Here is a 10,362-nt window from a genome sequence, read left to right as displayed (position 1 = left end):
TCCCGCGCTGTGCCTGTGTGCTCCGCGGGGACGCTCCTCAGCCGCTTCTGTGTTTCCAGTTCCTATTTCTAAAACGCCATTCGGTTAGAAACACTCGTGTCACCTCTGACCCCGGTGCAGTCTTAGAAAATAAGATCCTCTATACTGTGGGGGGCAACTGGGGAAGGGAAGGAATTAGCGCCGGTGCCCGGAGGCACAGGGGGAGATTCACAGGCGAAGCTGTCCGCAAAGTAACGAGAGATAGAAATCTAAATCCTGAGCAGAGAAAGGAAGCTGCCCAAGTTTCCAGCAGCCTCCCGATAGGTTCCAACTTTTCATGCCTTTGTTTTTTTGGTGGTTGTTGGTTGTTTCTGTTTTTCTAAGTTGTTTTTGTTTTTGTTTCACAAGTTCTCTTGTTTCTGACAAGGCACACAATGTTTAACCGCCGAGTAATCGAATTTACCCTTCTAGACTGAGATTGAATTATGGATGACTTATGGGAAAATGTTAAATAATATGAAATAAACGGAAAGGAAACAATGAAATAGAAGAGAAACTAAGGTGGCCCCAGCAAAGTGGCATTCTAGTTTTTTTGGTTTGCAATATTTGATTGAGGCAGTTAAGTGTCGTGTGCATATTTCATTGTGATCGTCTGCTGATAAATAGCACACGAAAATAATCTCGTTCAATCAGGTCCAGGAGGTGAAACTCATACTGCTTCCTGCCTTAAAGGAACCTGAGATCTTCAAAGAAAATTGTCTTTTATGACGAGAACCGCTTTTTCACGTTTCATGTGTTCTCTCAAGTGTCCCTGGTGCAACCTGCTGATCCAGAGTGTAAGGTATGGTCATGACTTTGCTTTTGCTACAGATCAAGAATTCATATACGGTTCTTAGACAACAGGTGTGTAACTTCCTTCTTTCTTTCATTTGCCATTACTCCACCCTTTCACACACATACACACACTCTAAACCAGAATTTAAATCAAGCAAGTCAAGATACAAAATGTACATTTTAGGTTCTCTCTTTAAAACCTAGAAAATAATTAAATTTCACCTTGGCCTGGAGAGCAGAGAGGGCAAACCTCAACCCTTGTATGTGAATGCCTACAAAGAACAGCTAGACTTGCAATGAAATTAAAATTTAAAATCAAGTGACTAAAGAAATTAAAGATTGAAATTCAGTGTGCAAAAATAGTAGCTTCAGGAGAAAAAATTTTAAGTTTGCATCCTCCTAATATATGTCTGTATGTGAGCTTTGGAGAGACACAAAACAATGAAAAACCAAGTGACAGAAAGCTTCAAGTGTCTGGTTTCCTACCCAAGGATCCTCTGAGACTTTCAAAAATGTCTTTTAAAATGAGTCATCAGGCTATCAGGTAATCTGTTTTTACTGAATTGTCCTATTATTTGATGAATATGCCTGTTTCAGCAGGCTGTAGATACAGTCAGAGTCTGTTTTGTCCCCCCGTTTCCCCCCAACATCAGGAGCACTCCCTGGCACTTAGATACTTGAATGGATACAATGAATCAATAGGAGAATGTTTCAAATACTGGGGAGAAATCAGGAAGTAAGAAAAACCAGCATGCTACAGTGATAAAGCCATATATGGGTGTCAAGAAGGAAACAGGAAAAGAAATTCCAAGTCTGAGCCCAGATCTATCCAAAAACCTTTTCATATTATCTGGAGAGCATTTGCCAAGCAAATATTCCTAGAGACTAAGTGAAACAAATGGAACCCATGCAGAAACAACTGATAGTTGACCATGTTCTACAAGCACATACTCTAAAACATGCAACTAAACAGGGATCACGTTACAAAATCCCAGTTCATTCAGTCAACAAGCATTTATTCATTGCCTACTATGTGTAAATAACAGGTGAAGGTGCAGGATAAGAGTGATACTAAAATGAATAAAATACAGTCCTTACCCTCCATAGGCTTATAGTCTTATAATGAGGCTCTAAGCAGCTATAATGAAAGACTAAAATCAATTTGTATAAAATTTGGGGTAGAAGTAACAATATAAAGGTATAAAAAGGAAGGGGAGAACTGGAAAAGATACGGCGGGAAAAGGGGCATTGAGATGCATGTTAAAGAATGAAAAGGTTTTCAATAAATAGGTACCTACATCACCTTAAAGTAAATCAGCAATTCCATGTCACCTCACACAGACAGTAAGATGATAAACCATTTTGAGAATTCAAGGACTAATGAGCTGAAAAGCAAATTGCAATACCCAAGGAACATTGAACTTCAGAGAAAAATAGGAAGACTGTCACCTTTTCTATGGTATCCTGAGATGGATCTCCAACCCCACGATCGTATCACCCTGTCCTTTGGGGACTGGAAAAGAAAAACAGTAAAAAGTGTAGTTTAGTCTTAAGGAGTGGTTCTGCAGTCAAAGAATGAAAAGGCCGTGCTCTTCTAAAAGGATCTGCTGGGGAAGGAAAGGCCCATAGAGGTAATCAGACACAGGCAATATACAGTACCTCTCTTGTTCCCAGTCACTTAGCATGGCTGCTTCATATGCACCATCTCACTGTCATTCGCTAGTGTTCTCTTTCTCTCTGCCCTCTCCCCCTCTGAATTAGGAGCTTCTTGAGAGCAGGGACCTTGTTTTTCATAACTGTTTGCAAGGCACCAGAAAGAGAGCCTAGCCTAGAACAGCTACTCAGTAAATAATGAATAAACAAAAGAATGCTACCACCTACATCAACAAACACACACTTGCAGACTGCCTGTCCCAGGCAGTGTATTATGCCAGATGCCTGAGGCATACAAAGCCCTTAAAGGCTTTATAATCTATTTGGTGAGACGGGCCACGCGCTTCAAAGAATAAACAATACAAAATGAGAAGCACTCGTTGCTAACATACAGTACGGAAAATGGATTGCTAGCAGAGTTCAAGAGAAGCAGTTCCCTAAGCTGCCATTCAAATTAGCCCAAAGTATGAGGAGACACACGCTGGTCACCCAGAAGACCATTTAGAAATCAGCCTGAAGAGCATTGTAGACCCTACAAGAGCTGGGAAAGAGCTGTCTGGCCAAGTAATAAAGTGGATTTGCTCCTGGGAAAGAAAGAGAAGCCGACACAGGGAGACGCTGAGAGCTGCAAATGGCACCACCTACAGGAACATTCTTGTAACAGCAGAAAAACTGAGATTCTTAAGTGGAACTGTCCAGTAGAAAGAAGAGCAGGGCCAACATGTTGAAGATGAAAAACTAGGATGAAGCATCTTCTAAAAGAGAAAATATCCACATTACAAGTCATGTAGCAGATATTCTAGAATCTAAATGAAGCATAGTACCTCAGTGACATCTTTCCTTTACCAAGCTCAGAAAATGCACCCAGGTAATACTCTTATTCCAATCAAATATATCTATCTTGTGCTTATCCAGGGTTAGCAATATCAAGGGAAGCACTGTACTTTACAGTTTGAAGGGCCACCAAAGTCCCAGTAGACTGGAAGACTCTAAGAGGCTTGTCAGTTGAGTAGAATAGTGTTTCAGCCAGAGAAGCTAATGTTTGATGAATGAATAAACAAATGAATGAATATGTACTAAAATCAGACAGTAAGATGTCAGGTCACCCAAAATCATGATCTAAATCTATTTGGGGCCGGGTGTGGTGGCTCACACCTGTAATCCCAACACTTTGGGAGGCCAAGGCAGGCTGATCACTTGAGATCAGAAGTTTGAGACCAGTCTGGCCAGCATGGTGAAACCCTGTCTGTACTAAAAATACAAAAATTAGCCAGGTGTGGTGGCGCACACCTGTAATCCCAGCTACTCATGAGGCTGAGGCGGGAGAATAGCTTGAACTATTCACTATAGGCAGAGCCTATAGTGAGCCAAGATCGTGCCAGTGCACTCCAGGCTAGATGACAGTGGGACTCTTTTTATTTAAAAATTTAAAAAACATCTATTTGGGACCCAGCAGATCAAGGATGATTTAGCTAGTTTAGGAGTTTTCTTAACTGCCCTGCACTTACTACAAATTGGACCCCCCCCCCCTCATCCTTGAAGACTTTCCGGCTTTACTGAACTCAAACCTAAGACCAAGAGTGTAAACTCATGGTCTTTAGCCTGCAGAAGTGTTGTTTTTGATTCAGTGGCACTATTGAGGTTTTTTAATTAGCTGCCAGCACAAAAATGTCAAAAGATTCACATAAAAATCTGAAGTTATTGGTCATGATCTAGCAAGCCCAGGCTTGTATTCCAATGACAGTGCTTCCCACCAGCCTAATTTACTTCCCATTTCAGCACCACTTAGATCAATTTACACTGTGCTTTTAGTAACATGCCATACCTGTGGACATTGGAAGTGGGCCTCTGACCTAAAACAGTGAGCTGGAAGAGGACTGGATTTGGGCATTACTCATGTCAGGTTGATCAAGGCAATTGATTTATTTCTCAGTTTTTGTTGTATGTTTCTAAATCAAATAATCATTTATCCCATTACGTTCATCTCCTTTTGATGATTTCTCATGTAAAGCTCAATAAGGCTAAGATTTTTGTCTGTTTTGTTCACTCCTGAATCCAGCACCTAGAACAATGCCAGGAGTATAATAGATGCTTAATAAACATTTGTTAAATGAATGAAAATTAGATCGTCCAGTAAAAGAAGCCACATGTTGGCCACATGACAGTCTGTCTCTCTCCTTTTTTTTTTTTTCTTAGCCAGATGGTGTGCACCAAAGCTTGGCTCCCTCTGTAAAATGTTCTTCCACCCTGTGCTTCAAAATCTTGCCTCCAATGAGTTCACCAAGGAAAATTAGCCATCACTAGAGTATTCAGAAAGTTGGGAAGCAATATTTTTGTTCAAAACCCAGATGAAAGCCTATATTAATTCCACCTAAATCAACTTTGTAGGAAAGTTGATATTCCTATCACCAATTCATTTCAGACCACATGCAGGTTATACATTGAAGATCGTGACAAGATATATAGTCAGAGTTGTTAATTGCTCAGTGTGTGATAAATTAATGAAACACAGCATGTGCTGATGGAAAACACATAAGTAATTAAAGTGCCTGTTCCGCCTTCTCAATGATCGAAATGGTCTTAATATGAATTTTTCAGTTTGTTATTATCCTTCTAAATTTTTCAACCTCCCATTCTGAATTTTATCAAGATGTTAAAAAAGGTAATCGCTTTTAAATTTTAGATAAATATAAAATATCTTCTCCTAACCACAAATTTAGATACCAAAGTGTTCTCTATTGCTTTATTTTTTCTCTTGTCTTTTTCTGTCTCTTCGGCCTACCAAAATCTATTTGAGCCACAAAATTTCCGAATACTTCTTCCAAACTTGTTAATGTTTTCCAGCTATACATTCTTATACAAATTCCTAAATGTTAGCTTTGAGGTGAGTGCATTGGACAATATGGAATTGGCTCTGGAAGAAGATGAGATGAGTGAAGATTTTTTGTTTGGTTGGTTGGTTGGTTGGTTGGCTTAGGCTTTGTCTGTTACGGCACAGAACTGTTAGTGATCTTGTCTCTATTTAAAATGTTGGGCTGGGCACAGTGGTTCACGCCTGTAATCCCCGCATGTTGGGAGGCTGAGGTGGGTGGATCATGTGAGCCTAGGAGTTCAAGACCAGCCTGGGCAACATAGTGAAACCCTGTCTCTACAGAAAATTTAAAAATTAGTCAGGCATAGTGGCACATGTCTGTAGTCCCAGCTACTCTGGAGCCTGAGGCAGTAGGATTGCTTGAGCCTAGGAGGCAGAGGTTGCAGACAGCCGAGATCCCGCCTCCAGCCTGGGCAGGTAGAGACCCTGTCTCAAAAAGACAAATAAATAAAATGTTGATTATTTGTTTATCATGGGGTTTTTGCATTAATATAGATTTTTAAAGTATTACATTAAAATATTACCTATCCTGATTACTGAGATTTTTGATGCTACTTATATTTTGCACCCAAGGCAAATGCCTCACCCGGTCCCAGCTCTGGTATAGAAGTTATGCATGAGTTGGCCTACAAACTGGAGAACTTCTCACTCTAGGGAAGGAATGAGCAGTGGGGGGCTATTTATTCTTTACAGCTTAAAAATATATATTATTGCTGCCTATGGAACTAGAACAAAAGAACTTGGTTGAAAAGCCATTGGTTGTCCAAATGAAAGCAGTAGAAGTTTCCACAGTCTCTCCAACACTCAAAATGATGAGAAAAATACAGAAAGCATTACATTTAGGCTCACTATTTGGCTTACATTTAGAAGCAAAGATCTTAGACTAAAGAGACATCAGAGGCTATGTGATTTAGGAATTTTTTTAAATCTGGCAATCATTTATTAAAAGTAAAGTGTACTGAAAAGCCAGTCTACAAAAGGGTAAAGGTGACATGGAATCCCCACGTCTTTCCTCTTTCCTCTTCTCTGAGGCCATTTTCAAAACCTCTGCACTAATACAGTTGCCACAGAGGATCACACTGAGAAGGTCTATAAATTGATCTAGGCCGTGCAGCCAAGAAGTGGCAGAGGCTGGGTGTGGTGGCTCACACCTGTAATCTCAGCACTTTGGGAGGCTGAGGTGGGAGGATCCCTTAAGCCCAGGAGTTTGAGATCAGCCTGGGAAACATAGTGAAACCTCTCCTCTACAAAAAAAAAAAAAAAAAAAAAAAAATTTAGATCAGCCAGGCATGGTGGCGTGTGCCTATAGTCCCAACTCCTCGGGAGGCTGAGGTGAGAGGATTGCTTGAACTTCAGAGGTCAAGGCTGCAGGGAGCTGAGATCACACTACTACACTCCAGCCTGGGTGACAGAGTGAGACCTTGTCTCGAAAAAATTAAAAATAAAAAGAAGTGCCAGACGCCGGACTAGGACATGGGTTATCTCACTCTGAATTTTCTTTTCCTGATTCCCCTTCCTTGGTCTCCACCTTTCCTGACCTCAACATTTGTGTTCATCTTTTTGAAAGGATCAGTGTTCACTTAACCTTTTACCTATTCTCAGGAAGTCCATAACTTACTGATAGTAAATTACAGAGACCTTGTAGGAGCATTTGCATTTTCAATCAAATCAAGGCCCCAGATTAAAACAATGATTCTGACCCCTGGCTGCACATTAGCATCACCTGGGGAGCCTTTAAACCATACTGGATGCCAGATTCTTACCCCAGATACTTGGATTTAATTGGTCTGGGGTGGAGCTTGGTATGTTTTTATATTTTTGTATGCCTCCAGGTATTCCAATATGCAAGCAAGATTGAGAACAACTGAGTTACAGCAATAAAACTAATTACATGTGCAAGCCTCAGCCAGTAAGTGGATGATGTAGCCATAATTACACATTCAGACAGGGAAGTAAAGGCAGTCCCGTTTAGGACTAGGCCAGTACTAGGCTCAGTGCTCACTAGAACCAAGCTAGCTCTCCTTCCTCACCTGCTGTGCCATTAGACCTTGAGACATTTTTTATGTGCTTTTCCCCCTGCATCATTTTCTTCCATTTTTTTTTCAATTTTACACAAGAAGTAAGTCTCCCTCCCACCCCCAACTCACCTCTCACTTCCCCAGAGGCAGCCAGTGTGACTAGTTTCTTTGGCAGACTTCCAGAAATTCCTGTGCATAGATAGACATAAATGTATATTTTCGTTACACAAATGGTTGCATACTATGCAACCTATTCTGTAATTTACTGTTCTACTCACAATGTATCAGAGATGGGTCCCTATCATATACTCTTTCTTTTTGACACTGCGTAGCATTCTATTACAGATTCCCCACGATTTCTTAAGCAGTCCTTTATTATTATTATTATTATTATTATTATTATTATTAAGACAAGGTCTCGCTCTTTTTCCTAGGCTGGAGTGCAGTGGCACAACTGTAACTCACTGTAGTCTCGAACCCCTGGGCTCAAGCCTCAAACTTCGGGGCCCAACCAGTCCATTATTGATAGATATTTGTTTTGAGTATTACTTCTATAATAAATATTTATGCATTTAGTCCTTTGTTCTTCCCCTGATTTTTTTATTTATTAAATATGCTTCCAAGATTATTTTAGTGCCTGCTTGGTGTTCCATTGCTTGAATTTATAATAATCTGTTCAAACAATACTATCTTGTTAGACATTTATGTTGTTTCAATTCTTTTTCATTATGAATGATGCTGCAATGAACAATACTTGTATATCAATCTGTGTGTGTATCTTCATGTCCCTAAAATAAATTCCACAGAGTAGAATTATTGGGCCAAAGAACATGCACTGTTTTAAAGTTTTTGATATATAGTGCCAATTTTTCTCCAGAAAGTTGGTAGCAATTTATACCCACCAGCAACATATAAAAAGTCTCATTCCCCCATCTTTGCTAAAACACAAGTACTGATTGTAAAATTATGAATGGGTTTGTGTCAAAATGCTGGTGATTTTTTTCTAACTAATTTTGGGAGGTTTTTCCATCATTATAAACTACTCTGAGGCTTTAATAATTTCAGAGACTTTTATAAATCTATGTGTCTATCTACAAATCATTGTAACCAGGATTTTATTATAACTAAATTGTAAACCATAAGCTGAGTTTTTAAAAGCTGGAAGTCTAAAGAACGAGCTGCTCTTTATTTTGGGGTGTTCTAATAAAACCCATAATTCAGTGAAAAGTCTGCTTGACAGTACAATCCAAAATATTCCAGGCTTCCTTTTAATGCAAATCCACCAGACCCTATAGTTTAAGAAAACCTTGATCTTGTTCTATAGGCATTTCCAAAACTTTATTCTGCAGATGCCCCATATACCCTTTTAACTCTTTTCATCTAGGAATGTAGCTTGCCCAAAGCGAATAAAAATTCTACTGGTTAAACCTTCCCTTTCATTCATTCACAGGGAATTCAAGAAAAGTGCTCAGCTTCGTGAAGATTAGATCTCAATGGTGACATTTTGCAGAGATCAAGAAAAGGATGTTACCAATTACTTGGGGGAAAAATTGCTCCCCAGGAAGATATAGAGTCCTTTTCAGTATCTATCTTGTTATGTCACAGGTTACATGCTGTGCATTTGCTACTACTGTACTTGTAGGGGAAATCTTCAAATATAGTACATTTGAATTAATTTTAAAAACTAAGAGCTGGATTAAGTAAGAGTAAAGCAATTTCCTGAGAACTCTTCCTGACCATTCATTGTTCAAGTCTTTTAAAAGTCATCACACACTGTTTCTTTTGGACTCTTTGTCCTGCCAAGTGATGAATATCTGAAGATCTGGAATCACTCAAATGCACCTAAATTATGGTTAGAATTTACCTGAAGTACATGCCTTGCAAGATTTTTTAGTAGGGCCTGCCTGAAGAATTTTGAGGCATGTGGTGGAATGTCAATGAGATGGCAGATTGCTGAGATGCCTGTTGTTAGCTCTGAAATGCCATCTAAGCCGTGTCATTGTGCCAAAGGTATTTATTTCAGTGTACATCTTTCTACAGGGATAGGTGCAAGGCTGCCAATTCCACTAACTGCAATTCCAGGACTACAGATTCTAAACTTTTTCAAGGCAGGAGTAGAAAAAGAAAGGTTATCTGAGGATTCCAGGATCATTCTCTTCTCTTCTCCGTGAGAAATACCTCAATGTCAGATCGATCTGCAGGAGGTTGGTGCCCTGATTATATAGAAGGCTGAATATTGGTAAAATGGAAATAACTTGTGTCTCCCCAATGCAGCATATTCAAATGATTTAATGTTATTTATTCTTAGGCCACATCTGTCAACTTAGACTAAAATAGACATTTCCTTGCAAAGGAACCTCAAACTCCTTGACCTAACTATGGGATTACTAGGACCCAGTAGATTTAGTATCAAGATAATGGGAGAGAGTTCAACAGGAGTCGAGGATCATGCTACTTTGCCCACTGAGGCCTGACAAGATAGATCCTGCTCTAGATTCTGCCCACAGCAGTTCAGTATTACACAGTGTGTAAGGATTACAACCATATAAGCTTACAGCTCCAATAACCCCATTCATTCTTTTTATTCATGCATGTATGAAGTCGTTTTATTCAGAGGAAGAAGTCTGTGATCGGAAGGACTCAAGTCAGTATCAAGAAAGTTGAGCATGGTCGGGTGTGGTGGCTAACACCTATAATCCCAGCACTTTGAGAGTCCGAGGCAGGTGGATCAGGAGGTCAGGAGATCGAGACCGTCCTGATTAATATGGTGAAACTACATGTCTACTAAAAATACAAAAAATTAGCCAGGCGTGGTGGCAGGCACCTGTTGTCCCAGCTACTTGGGAGGCTGAAGCAGGAGAATAGCATGAACCGAGGAGGCGGAGCTTGCATTAAGCTGAGATCACGCCACTGCACTCCAGCCTGGGCAACAGAGTGAGACTCTGTCTCAAAAAAAAAAAAAAAAAAAAGTTGGTCACAAGGCAGGTTAGCAGAATAGAACTCACA

The sequence above is a fragment of the Mandrillus leucophaeus genome, unplaced genomic scaffold, assembly GCF_000951045.1.
Source record: "Mandrillus leucophaeus isolate KB7577 unplaced genomic scaffold, Mleu.le_1.0 Scaffold260, whole genome shotgun sequence".
Classification (NCBI taxonomy): domain Eukaryota; kingdom Metazoa; phylum Chordata; class Mammalia; order Primates; family Cercopithecidae; genus Mandrillus; species Mandrillus leucophaeus.
This window is presented reverse-complemented; position numbering follows the sequence as displayed.